General features: G+C 43.8%; 1 long non-coding RNA gene across 2 annotated transcripts in view; it reads left to right on the top strand.

Annotated features, from left to right (window-relative positions):
• LOC129437013 (uncharacterized) overlaps positions 1-14204 on the top strand; it is a 41916-nt gene that overhangs the window by 18561 nt on the left and 9151 nt on the right. The window contains exon 1 of one of the 2 annotated variants that reach the window (XR_012368909.1): positions 2075-2219. The exons of the other annotated variant lie outside the window; for it this stretch is intronic. This is a non-coding gene — a long non-coding RNA (uncharacterized lncRNA). Of the gene's footprint in view, positions 1-2074; positions 2220-14204 lie in introns of those variants that run through there. 2 annotated transcript variants of the gene reach the window in all.

Below are 14204 nucleotides of genomic sequence, written 5' to 3'. Positions count from 1 at the left end.
AAATCTCCTTCATATTCATGACACGTGTCATGTCATGGTTATGAATGTGTCATGTCAGCCTTATGAACACCCATTCAAGTAAAAACTTTTTCATGTGTCGTCGACCCACAACCTAAACAGTTTATATGTGAAGAAATCCACGTATTTACTTCTCACAAGACGAGTGTTTGAAAAATTATTCGGCAATCTACTTTCTCTCATCGCTGCTTTTTGATGGTTTTGAGAACAATTACTCACGAGTCGCCCTTTGTCATTTCACAGAATAATACAACGGAGAGCACGTCAAGCATAAAAGTCTTGTAGGTTTACTGAGGAGGCTGCAGGTTCAGCAGGTTCAAGCCTTAGAGTAGAGCCATGTGAATTGCAAAAGTGTAAACAAGGCTTCAACTGCACAAAGCTAAAAAAAAATCAACAACTGTGTGCTGATTCCACCACTTGCCGCGTCACGTGTGAAAGGGCCTTTAAAGGAAACCCCACAGTTTTTCAAAATATTTCTATGTTCTTACCTCAACTTAGATGAATGAATACATGCCTATCTTTTTTCAATATGTGCACTTCATCTTTGCACAGCGTGTCATGAATGTGTTAGCATTTAGCCTAGTCCCATTTATTCCTTCAACATGATCTCACAAAGTTCCGTGGGATAGTCACAGATTTTTTTTGCTCATTTTTCCGTGGCATTCTCATGGATCTCCCCATATTTCCGTGGCCCTGCCACAGACTTTCTTTTCCGTGGCATTCTCATGGATTGGTTACTCAACTGTTTTTTCCTATTTTCAAACCATTGTCGCTTCGGTTTAGATTTGGTGTTTGCGTTAGTATGTCACTTTAAGTATATGTTTATACTATTTTTTCTGATGTATTCTTTTATATTTTCTAGACTTTAATCAATTGTCGCCTGGCATTGGGGTTAGAGTTGGGTTTGGGTAGGGATGTCATTTTATGTAAATCTAACCATATGGTAAGAAAATAGGACCAAACAGTTGAGTAACCAATCCGTGAGAATGCCACGGAAAAGAAAGTCTGTGGCAGGGCCACGGAAATATGCGGAGATCCGTGAGAATGCCACGGAAAAATTAGCAAAAAATTCTGTGACTATGCCACGGAAATTCGTGGGAAGAATTTAGAAGCCACCAAACACTTCCATGTTTTCCCCATTCAAAGACTGTTACATGAGTAGTTACATGAGTAAGTATGGTGGCACAAAATAAAACATGATTTTTAAGTGAATAAAAAATGAGAACTATATTGTATGGCGGAAGACCACTTAGTTTGCACAGCACTTCGACCTCTGACGCAGTAACATCATCACTACTGTGAAGATGTTACTGCGCGCTGAGGTCGAAATGTTGCAAACTAAGTGCTCTTCCTCCATGCATTGAAAATAGATAGTTATGTATTCATTTGTCTAAGTTGAGGTAAGAACATAGTAAACTATTGATGGTGGTTTTCCTTTAAGTCAAAAGTGTAGGCCAATTTGTCAGCGTTCCACATTCTGTCTCAGTCGTGCAACGTGCAAGTGTGAATTTGAATTTCCTTTCGCGACAGTTATAATAACACAAATCACATCACACCCAATAATTCAATCGCCCTTGCTTTTTCCTACTCCAACATTTCAATTATTGCCCACTAAAAGCTGCACAGATATATTTGCTTACCTGAACTCTGGTGTCTGGTCTGAACTTGTTGATGCATGAAAACAGCACCCTGACTGGTTGACTGGCTCAAAGTATTTTGAGTATTTTAAAAATACAAAAATACTCATCTTAAATGTATTTAAATACAAATTACATTTCATTTTTTTCAAAGGCTTTAAAATACAAAATACAAAATACTATTTTGTATTTCAAATACGTATTTTAAATACATGTATTTGAAATACTGCCCATCCCTGTCTACAAGTACTGTAAGACGTAAATGCAATTTTAGGTTTCAAACAGAGATGGTGATAGAGAGGATAAAATGACTGATTGCAGCTTTTAACTCAACTTCAGAGTTACTTTTAACTCTCTGTAAGATTGGGACAATATGTACAACCAGCAGATTTGATTTAACTCTGGGGATTTTGCTGTGTACATGTTTTTACCTGTAGGAAGAGACCGGTATACCTGGAGTAAACCCACGTTGAACATGCAAACCCCACACAGAAAGGCCACCTGACTTAGCCAGGGCTTGAACCGGGGACCTTTTTGCTGCCCTGTTTGACTCTCATTATAAAGGTAAGTGTGCAGTTTTATAGTTTTATCAGTATTTTATACATGTTAAAAAACATCACTGCAAACACACAAAGAAGACTTAGTAAGACTGAAGTTTATTGGTTAGTTAAGTGGTCACATTTGACAGTTTAGGCTAAAAAGTTTAATGAAGTTCAACACTCAGCTCTTAAAGGAGAGAGTTACGACAGCAGGAGTTCAAAATGCTTGAGCGCCTCGTGATTCATGTTGACTTCAGATACTTCCAGAAAGTTGATAGCAGGACATTCAAAAACACTGAATTAGAGGCAACAAACTTTAATTTTGGATAAAAAAAAATGCATGGATGTACATTATTTATATAACACACCGATATGTGTATGTACACAGCAAAACCCCTATTGTTAAATGAACACTCTACAGACAAGGCTAAGCTAAAGCCAGGACTAGGCCTTAGTTAAATTAAATTGTTAAAACATCTTTTATAAACATGCCTTAGAAAAAGATGCTACTGGTGTGTATCTTGAGACAAATTAATGGCACTGGCATATTTTAAGATCTATATGTGCACGTTATTTTCAGTTGAGATAAGTCAAACAAATGTCTTAATTTAGGACTGTCCTTAAAAGTAGGGATGTCCCGATCAGGTTTTTTTTGCCCTCGAGTCCAAGTACAAGTCATTTGATTTTGAGTATCTGCTGATACCGAGTCCCGATCCGATACTTCTATAATACATAAAAAAAGAATAAAGAAGAGCGAAAAAAACAGATCCAGGTTGCTCCTTATGTCATGCCGCACACGTTGCTGTTTCTGTTTGGAGTCAAAAGGGTATAACTCTGTGCCAGCACATAACTATAGATGTGTTAAAAAAATAATGAGAATATAGTATATGTTCAGGGGTTAAATTGGGGTTTGTTTTGTGGGGATGCTCTGTTAGGAGGGAGGAAAGCCACTGGTGTGTTTCAATGACATTTTGGACCTCTGATAGAATTTGATAACTTTCAGCTTTAAAGCTGTGCCACAGGTTGACCCAAACTTTAAAACCTGAACTTTAAATTATGCAAATCTATGAGTCTGACACCCTATATGCATTTGTTGCACATGTCATTATGCACAATTGATCAAACTTTGAAGGAAGTTATAAGAATCAACCTCCTTGACTAATTCTAGGCATAAGATAGACTACCCAAAACGACTCAATTAACAAGAAAAACAACATAGGCCTACTGTTTCAGCAATATATCTTATAAATTAGCCATAGAGATTCCCTAATCTGGTCAGCTGTTAGTTAAACAATCAGTATAGTTAGGTTGTAATTGATTTGTATAATCAAAATACATTATTTTATTAAACTATACAGTAAGTTGTATCCAGTTATCTAGTTAACATATTGTAATAAGATGATTGACACGGCTATACATACTTTAATACTTTGTTTCTAGACTTCTATTAAGTTTTTTCGATGTGTGCACCATTCTTACCTCTCTCTCTCTCTATCTATCATCTCTACAATGTATAATGTAATCCTCCTGCGCGAATGCGCGTTCTTGAGGTTCTGAGTGAGACACGGAGCTGCGTACTGATGTAGATTAACTGAGCACATAGTGACAAAAACTATCGATGCGTCGTTTAAATGAGCGGTAACCCCGGTTCCCTGAAATAACGGGAACAAAGCATTGCGTCAGTTAGCTGACGCTATGGGGGAAACTCCTGTTTACTCCGTGACTGAAGCCTATTGGTTAACGTCTGTACAAAGTACAGACCAATAACGTTTGAACCCGCGCGTGGGATGCAAACGTCCTTATATAAGCGCGGTTCAAGCGTCAGGAGCTCATTATTATTCGACTGAAGCGCGCAGCCGAATAACACTTGCTGCGTAGACGTTTGTAGCACGGCAAGTGACGCAATGCTTTGTTCCCATTATTTCAGGGAACCGGGGTTACGTGAGTAACCCAAGCGTTCCCTTCCAATACGGTTCACTTCGCATTGCGTGACGTAATCCCATCACGCCGTACATACACAACGTACAGAAGTGCCTTACCGGAGAGACACTGCGTGTGGCCCTATACCTGGCATATTCACAGCTTTAAAGCAAATGTGTAAGCACCATATAAAATGTTGATGCGCACACGGTGGGGTTTTAAACGCACCGGGGCACATAACATAGCACAAAACGGCGAGATACCGAGCGTGCCGCGAGTGTGCGAGATAAGTAAATTCAGAGTCACGTTGGTGAGCTCGCTGAGCGCACCGTGGTGTACACATAAAACGCATGAAGTTTCTCGTGCATGATTGAGCCGAGAGAACCTGCGCTCGTAGGGCAGGGACGTCTAAGCTGTACAATCTGACAACGTAGACGGCGAAGACCAGCCGGCCGTGTAGCAGATATCAAATATAGATACCCCTGTAGACCAAGTCCAAGAAGCAGCCAACTCGCACAGAGTGGGCTCTATATAGGACATAGATCATAGAGGGGCGTGAACCAGTGCGATGGTTTCAACGATCCATCTAAATAACCACTGTAAGCAACAGACATACGTAGTGAGTGATCTGCGAAGCTCACGAACGGCCGATCTGACTATAATATGCGGCAGAACGGTTCGTAGCGTGGGATTATACAGATACCACAATAGTGTGAACCCAGGTACGCCCTCGAGCGCATCGGGATGCATATAGGTAGTATTATAGTGCACAGATCGGTGAGCTTTCCAAGCGCGTCGTAAATGTGTATTGACTATAAATTGCACGGGCACAGGTGAACACTTGAATACATCGTGAATGCATATAGATGAATCAGAGTGTTATAATGCACAGGCCGGCAAGATTCTCAAGCGCACCGTCATGTGTTCTGATAATAAGTTGTGCGCACACGGGTGAACCCTTCAGTGCACCGTGAATGCATATAGATAAATCAGTGCACAGAACGCACTGTGAATGTGTACAGATATGATTGATGAACGTAACCGTGGGCACCCAAGGCACCGTGAACGTACACAGATGAACAACAATGTATGTATGTGTCACAGCCGTGTATACGGATGAGCTTTTCAGAGCGCATCTTTAGTGTATACCGAAATGTTATAGCGTGCATATGTGAGCTTCTCTAAGCGCACGGTGGACGCATATAATTAAAACCCATATCGTGCATACAGATGAGCTTACGCGGCGCACCTTTAATGCAACAAACCTCAGTAGTGCGCGAAGCAGGGATGTCGAAGCTGTAAACTGACAACGTGGACGGCGGGGACCAGCCGGCCGTGTCACAAATGTCAAATGAGAAACTTCTTCTAATACCATGCCCGAGGATCTAATCCATACATGGAGTAGACTTCATTGTCATGATCCATAAATAACCATAAATAACCTGTATTGACAGGTGCGCTAGTGAGTGATCTGTGACGCTGATGAACAGCTGATCGTCTGATGTACGTCAGACGTATCTGTCATACAGGACCTTGGACAGTTCCAGAGCGCTGCGTCTCGGGCACCGTCCGCATCTGAGAAATGACAGGCTTATGAATAAAGTGAATGGTCATTCATAAAAGCGTGGTTCGCTGTTATCACCGCCACATATATATACGTAGGGGGAGAAAACCGCCGTGCACGAGCCTCTGTAGTGAGGAGAAAAGTGTTCCACCCACAATTCGCGAGGGGTATATACTTTTCGCTGTCACTAGACAGAGTAGATCACACTTTGCATAAGGACGCCTCGCGAAAGGGGTCCTAGCAGCTCGTGTCAACGTGTCATAAGGCACATAATGTATGTCGTGTCCCACGGATGCAATCTCCGCACGCCCATCGTAACGGGTTAATACTGCATCTTGGTAGTTTAAGCACGAGATGCGTATCACTCCGAGTGAACATAGCTTATAAAGCGATGCAATGAGTTTATAAAAGGAGATGACTCGCCAGCTTGTACAGGGGGCGAGATCTCAGTCTGGTTCAATAAATAATGAAACCACCGTAGTTTGCCCGACTGCATTATCACAATAACACGGTCGAGAGTGCTGCAGTGCTAAAATCATCCCCTTAATGGACCGTATGTACAGTACAAGGTGATTGATATGAGACAAACGGGCGTTCCACGCGCCGAAGGCTGATTGCCGTCGTAAAGCGTGTTCAACCCACAGCAGATGCTGGCGATCTCGTAATGGTAGCACTTCATGCAGCCGTGTGTAACTTAAGCATAAGCTTCCCGGCCGTCAGCTCGGGGCGGGACCTTTGCTTAGTCAAACTTAAGTGGACTTATAAACAGAATGTCACGATATTCAGCTTTCTGAGGCTCGTTAGAGGGGTGTGTGAGCCCATCTAAAACGAGATGCCGCGAGTCTGACTGTGCGCGCGCTTTGAGCTTTGAAACTTATTGTGGCGGGTAGCAAGCTCACTTGAGGTTGATATTACCCTTAATATCTCCGAGTATTGGAGCGGAGCGGAGGTGTGAGCGTCTTCAGATCCGCTGATATAAATCAGCTATATGGCCGAAAAAGGTCATAAACCGCTTGGCTGCAAGCCTTTGAGTGGCCGTCCGGAGAGGGCGCGATTCAAACGCTTGGAGCCATGCAAAAGTCTGAGGCTGCCGTCTCTCTAGGAAGAGAGAATGACAGGCGTAAGACCGTGCTCGTTTGCGCTGTCAGCATCGTAGCGGAAAAACTGAGGTGGGCTGCGAGCGAATTTGGCAGAAAGGTGTTAGAGACACCGTACAGCCGTGGGGTGTCAATACACAGTATATGGCCAAACCGGGGTTTTTTCGGCAAGCGTCGATAGAATTATGGACAGCGGGCCGTGTGTGCGTATTACTGATTGCTTGTCAGTAAGGCGAAAATGTGTTTAGAGACACCGTACAGCCGTGGGGTGTCAATACACAGTATAGTAAGCACGGAAATTACTCTTTTTAGAGGAATTCAATACCGTTCGCCACTATAGTGAGGTCGCATAACCGACAGTATTACACAGTATGTTTTGGATAAACAGCACACAGAAAACATTTCAGGGCAGTCCAGCTGAGGCGTGACTTAGGCCCTCCTCCCCCAGACAGTTCGTTCTCTGTCGACGCAGCTGTGCTGCGAAGACCAGAGCTCAGCCGTTCAGGTGCACGAGCCTCAGTAGTGACGGTGACCCGAACGGCTCACGGAGCAGAGCAGTATGTCTAGGTGTTTTAATGTCAGACTGAACCCATCGCAGAGAGGAAGTCTGCCGTGAGGCCCGCGGTTTTGCCGTTTATTAAAAGGGCAGTTCACGAGTTCGCATTAACATGTAATCGATAGGGAATGAGATAAAGCATATTTGGCGTGCTGTCCGAGGAGAGGGCTCCGAGCTCGGAATTTTAGCCCGAACCCAGAGTACTCCCCTCTCTTTAACTGTGATGAATGAATCTAGATGAGAGTGAGGTGATGGGGTGGAGGAGGGATGCTGCAAAAAATCTGTCACGGGACAGAGGTGAGGGACTGCCATTTATAGGCACCTCTTTGCACTGATTGGTTGGATCACATGACCATGCTCCTCCCAAACTTAGTTAAATAAACTTCATTTCACGAGTTCGCATTAACATGTAATCGATAGGGAATGAGATAAAGCATATTTGGCGTGCTGTCCGAGGAGAGGGCTCCGAGCTCGGAATTTTAGCCCGAACCCAGAGTACTCCCCAAAAATGCCACAAATGACAGACAGCAGCCAGAAAAAACATCCCCAAAAAGTGTAAGCGTAAAGACCTATAGAAAGCGGTGGGAAAAACTAGTGGTTTGACCGGGAGGGCTCTCGCAGCATCCGACGGGGGCATTGTCTGAGATGCTCGCAGCATCGGACGGGAAAGCCCCTCCAGCAGTCAAACGGGGAGCGCATTTGCGAACTAGAACAAGATGCGGAATTAAACGAGTTAAGGCCAATTCACTGGAAGGCCGCTGCAGTGTCCAACGAGAGCTTTGGTTGAGATGCTAGCAGCATCGAACGAGACGTCTCCACATGCAGAGGGGAAATGCTGGTGAGGACGGTGAGAAATTTAATAAGCAAGACAAGCAAAATTCAAATTAGGCGTTTGACCGGGAAGACCCTCGCAGCATCTGACGGGGGCTTTGGCTGAGGTGCTCACGGCATCAGACGGGAAGTTCCTGCCAGCAGTCAAACGGGGATGCTTTACGATAATTTTTTGTTTTTTAAATAAGCAAAATTAAGCGTCCAACCGGGAGGACCCTCGCTGCATCCGAAGGGAGCTTGAGCGAAGATGCTCGCTGCATCGGATGGGTAGGTCCCGCCTGTATTAAAAAGGAAATGCTTGATATAAGGTTTAAAAAGCAAAAATTTTGGTGTTCGACCGGGAGAACCCTCGCAGCGTCCGAAGGGAGCTTTAACGGAGATACTCACAGCATCGAACGGGTAGGTCCCGCCTGCAGTCAAACAGGAAGGCTCTAGAATAGGGTTAAAAAGGCAAAAATTTGGTGTCCGACCAGGAGGACCCTCGCAGCATCCAGAGGGAGCTTTTGCGGAGATGCTCACAGCATTGGATGGGTAGGTCCTGTTGCAAATTCAACATGAAAATATAAAGGTAAGAAAATTATGAGTGATGGGGCTCGACCAGCGATTTGAAGGGGCGAAACTTAAATTGGTGAAAGAAAATCCCGCACTGCCTACAAACGGGGAGCCCATACAACGACGTGCACGGTAGAGTGCAACTGTGTGTGAAAAAAAAAATGCTGGGAAAAAATATATACGAATACTGTACATATATATACGCACGCAGATAAATATACATATAATTATTTATTCATTTTAATGAATGTGCAGGTGAAACAAATAAAACAAACTAGGCGTACACAAGATTTTCTGATATGCAAGTGGTTGAACCTAATGTAGAATTTGAATGATTCTGACATCCGGCAACTGAGGGCCTAAGTTTGTTGATTAGAGAGGCCGTTTGGAGCGGGAGTGGTTGGGGCACTGATGCTGAATGAATTATCTGAATGAAAATTTAATTGCTTGGATATCAGACTGGATTAAAACAAATCTTACCAAAATCTTGTAGCCAATTAAATTCGGTTGTCGATGAAAAGAGGATCAAAACAAGTTTCGACCAGGATCGTCTGTACTGCAGGTAATTTAGTAGCGAATTATATAATTGGATGGGGTTCGGTAAACTGAAAATAGAAAGTGCCCCTTCTTAAATTTGAAAGTCTTACTTTGTTTGAAGAAAAACGAGATTGTATCAAGGTTTTAGAACTTTTTAATCAGAAGTTGTAGGGTAGATGACTGGACTGAAATTTTAGATGACTGCAAATCCTGAACAGTGAAAAAAGCAAAAAACACAAAATGAACACTGCGTCCAGCGTGCGGGCAGTATGGATGGAGTGGTAGAGGGAGTGGTGACCGAGCCGAAAGGCGGAAAGGCACCTAGACATTAAGTCAATTGTAATGGGCGGCATGGAGTTTGGGCGAATGGGCTTATTTCTAAATATAGTTTTGATGACGGGTGAGAGTTTTAGAGTTGTTTATAGCTGATGAAGGTTTGCCGAAGATTAGATTATAAAAATTAATGCCACTTAATTAGCCTGAATGACTTAACTGTTGAATAAATGAGATGCCCAACAAAGAAAAATCCGGAAACGGAGCTGAAATGCCCATGGCATCGGAGAGGTAGACCCCATATGCAGTCGAAACAAGAGTGCATATATTAAAAGGCGTGAATTTTTTGGAGCAAAACTGGGCATCGAATTTAAGTGTTTGACAGGGAGGACCCTCGCAGCGTCTGCGGGAGCTTTAGCTGGAATGCTCACAGCACCAGACGGGTAGGTCCCACCTGCGGTCGAATGGGGCTCACCCAGCACTTTGAAGGGGCAAGACTAATAAACAGAAGAAAGAAACTTTGCATAGTTTCTGATTGGGGGAAATGTGCAGTAATGCAAATAGCAGAGCTTAAAAAGAAAACTATTGTTATTTAATGACAATATAATGAGGTTTAGACAAGCAGCAAATGCTGATAGAAATTTACGTGAAATAAGAGCTGATATGCAAGCGCTGAGCAATTAGAAAAAACACGATTGAATTGGCATGTGAACATGCGAATGTGATTGGTAACAGCGGGAATGCTCAGGTGTTGGAAACGAGCAAATTAATTAGTTCCAGGTGTGGATTTCCTTACACTTTAAAAAATCCAATTAATGAAATGTTGGACGGGCAAAATATATATATATAATAAGTTAAACCAATTTTCTTAGTTACTAAAAAATAATTAATTGGGCCAACAATTTGATTTTTACAGTGTAGAGAAAAAAAAAAGAGTTCATGGTTAAATGATTTACCGTTGAATAATACCTTTGGAGGATAGGGTAAATGTCTCTGAATATAAATCGAGGTATCAAGATTTTACCTGGTGACTTTGTAAAAACGGTTTTGTATGATGACTTACTAGGGATGGACTTGCATCCAGTTCTGATGCCGGCAGGCTAACTACCGGTGATGGAAAAAAATAAAAAAATACGATTTTGCTCCCTGGCACATGCGTGGCAGTTAAAGTTGATTCCGAAGACCATCGTAAAAGCATAGCGAGGGGGCGCAGTGTTTCGTTGACAAATTTAGAAAATTTGAGCGTTTTCAATTTTATTTAGAATGCTACCAGAGCAGCATGTAGGACAGAACAAAATTTAGGTGAGATTAGTTTACATTTAAAACAAAACTGGCTAAAGAGATTAAATACGACAACGCTATATGACCGAAATATAGCTTAAAACCCAGAAACCCGAAGGAGGTGGATGGGTCCCATGATTTGCACGCAGCGATGCCAAAATGCCAGGATCTTTAAAACTTTTTGAACTGTGAGGGAGATCTGCTGGAAAAGCATCGGGTGGTTAGATTGAGATTTTTCAGCGAATATGGGAATTGCATAGTTACATTAAATTAAACCGGAAACCCAACTTTTTTTGCGACTGATTTCCCCACAAGTTAAATAAACCGTGATGCGGAATTGAATGCGGTAGCCTATATTACGCCAGCGGGCGTTAAATGAATGCTGCGAATCAGGGTATATGACTAACGTCAACTTTCCCATGGTCTATACTTGCAGGTTTTTATTTTACGGGCTTGTTAAAAATAGGAAAAAACGCTTAAAGGAAGATTAAGAGATTACCTTGTGCGGCATGTGATTTAAACAGCTCGGGATCTGCAGAGGCAGATTGGAATAATATATTTCGAGTATGCAGGGATCCTGGGACAGAATTAAGCAATGATTAATGTCAGACATCATTTAAAAGGTAAAATCAGCGTCATAGCTCCACCATCAACTACAAAAGAACGAATCGACTGGCAGGTGACAAATATAGAGATAGATTTTGAAATAAATAACCCCCTAACGTGAAGGAAACATGCGGAGCGCGCTGCTGCGGGTGCTGAAAAACCCTGGTAAGCTGTATATCCATCAGGGTATGACGCGAATAAGGAACAGCTTTTAACGTCGGCGGCAAGGATGGAGCTAGTTAGTGCACTTCTTAGGGAACAAAACACCGTCCTGTAGAAGGACATACGAGCCGACACTTTAACGCTGGGCACGATAGAGGCACGGTGTCGGCAGTAAATGATCGTCTTAATAGCGGGAAAAACCATTAAAGTAAGTTCGTATTGGGGGTCTGTGACGAGAAAACGCAATATATTCTAAAATAGTGTGTAATAAGCGAGTTAGGTCCGTATGGTAGCGTATCACCAGCAGCTGGAGACGCTGCCTCTAGATAACTTACATAATGGCAAATGTGAGATCGCACGACTCGAAAAACTACGGAACTGACTGACAGATTTGATTTAAAAGTATGATTCGGGCCGGTGGTGATAGCGCAAAAGTCTGCCGTTGTGATGAAAGCGTGAGCGGTTGCTTATTAGGTTTGCAACTAGAGGAAAAAGCAGAGCAAATTATTTCTGTACAGTAGCTAAATCAATACAAAACGAAGGATGTAAGTACAATACTTTAAGAGTAACGTGGAAAGAAAAATCAACACGGTCTACATTGAGATCGAGAAGTCCGAGTTGCGGAGGAAAATATCGATAAAAAGGGGAAGCATATATTATATCGATTAAAAACCAATGACTTTTTTGGGTCCCTGTGTTAATAATCCGTGCGTTTCAAAACGATTGCATGGGGAGGTACTAAATGAATAAGGATCGGTGGTCTGCGGAGGCAATCTCCTGTTATATTTGGTGATATTTAGAACAGGTTGAACTAAAAACAGAGGAATGAGAGATGATAGGGTCAGGGCTTGAGCCGCTAGCGGAGGCAGCCTCACGCTAGGAAGCACCTGAAGATAACATCCTATGGACAAAAATACAGATGAGGAAAACGGATTGCGACGCTGGCGGATATAACAAATATTTGGTGAAATGGAAGCGGGAGCCACTGTATGCGGGCGAGGGAACTGATTGAAACCGGCGCTCTAGGACGCGGCCCGGACCTGCCGAGCGCCTGCCACCGGTGGTGAGAGGCATTAGAAAAAAAACCCGGTACTCGGCGGAGTAGGGTGGAAGGTGGAGGGCGCGAAATTTGGGCCCGGTTGCCTTGCTTGCTAGATGAGTACGAGAGGCTCAATGGGAAATGGTTAGTAGTCTGAAAGGAGACATTTAGTCATAGCGTTAAACCTGCGCGAAAGATATAGTTCAATAGTGATCGTTTCGAGGCTTTTATCAGTCCCTGTTTAATGATTCGGCTCGATTGGGCCGGATAGGAACCGAGGCGAAAAAATGGCGGACGTCTCGCTGGCAGGGGCGAGAGTAGGATTCGGCGTCCTGGTGTGAAGTGGAAAGTGTCGATTAATATCCCCAAATTTTCAGGTAGAAAGAAATTAATCCTTGCTGGATAAGTAGTGGCGGGCCGAGAAGCATGTCGTCGCACAACAACGCTCAAAACCGGATGTGACGACAAATGGGCGGGGCCAAATGCTGCAAAAAATCTGTCACGGGACAGAGGTGAGGGACTGCCATTTATAGGCACCTCTTTGCACTGATTGGTTGGATCACATGACCATGCTCCTCCCGAACTTAGTTAAATAAACTTCATAAAAAACGGGTATATAAGCATGTACCAATATTCAGCGCACTGATATAGGACGGGACTGAATAAAGGGAGGTATTCGGGCCTCAGTATATTAAACAAATTCGTTCTGCATCTGATTCCGTATAAACCAGAGAGAAATGACCGGGCAGACGAATAGTGGACTCTCCGAAGTGAGATAGACTCAGGCCGGTTAAGCTCTATAATAAGTGTTTTAGTGCTCCAATAGAGGCGTGTCCGCCTTATCGGGCAGACGAATGAGATCGCGCCGCTCCAGGGGGGAGGGGCATGAAGCTCCGTATAGACGAATAGTGAGCCGGTTAGCTCTTATAATGAGTGTTCTTTGTGCTCCAATAGCGGAGAATCCGCCCTATCGAGCAGACGAATGAGATCGCGCCGCTCCAGGAGGGGAGGGGCATGAAGCTCTGTAATCGTTGAACACTAGACAGCTGCATTTAGAGGCAGCGAGCCGTAAGACCGCGTGCTAACTACGCCTTTAAGAGACCTCACCACTGCGGGGAAAGGAGCGAGGGACTCTATGACAGGGAACAGGGCAGACCCGCCCGTGTTTGCTTGTCGTATGCATCTATCTGTTTCTACGGTTCCCCCGCTTGTTCATCTCAACAAGAGAGGAACGGCAGAGGGGAACAGCAACACAGACAGAACAGCCATGCGTAGTATGAACGGTATCACCCGATGCACTCGGGGGATTCATATATGTGCCAGAGATCTCGCCACTGAATGTGAGAGGAGGGAAGGGACTCTGTAAGCATGAACTCTGTAAGCATGAACGGTTGCGACGGGGGGGTCCGTGTGTGCTTGTCTATGCATCCATCTAGTCTCATGGCTCGCCGTGTGTTCATCCCGGCGAGAGAGGAACAGCAGGGGGAGCACGAAACATGGATAAGACAACCGAAGCATATAAGCGCGGTCCCGGCGTGGGATGTGCCAGACCGGTGACGCGCTCAGGGGAAATTCATAGCAGAGAGGCTCAC

The sequence above is a fragment of the Misgurnus anguillicaudatus genome, unplaced genomic scaffold, assembly GCF_027580225.2.
Source record: "Misgurnus anguillicaudatus unplaced genomic scaffold, ASM2758022v2 HiC_scaffold_34, whole genome shotgun sequence".
Classification (NCBI taxonomy): domain Eukaryota; kingdom Metazoa; phylum Chordata; class Actinopteri; order Cypriniformes; family Cobitidae; genus Misgurnus; species Misgurnus anguillicaudatus.
The sequence above is the reverse complement of the archived record's forward strand: the minus strand, read 5'-3'. Positions and strand labels throughout refer to the sequence as shown.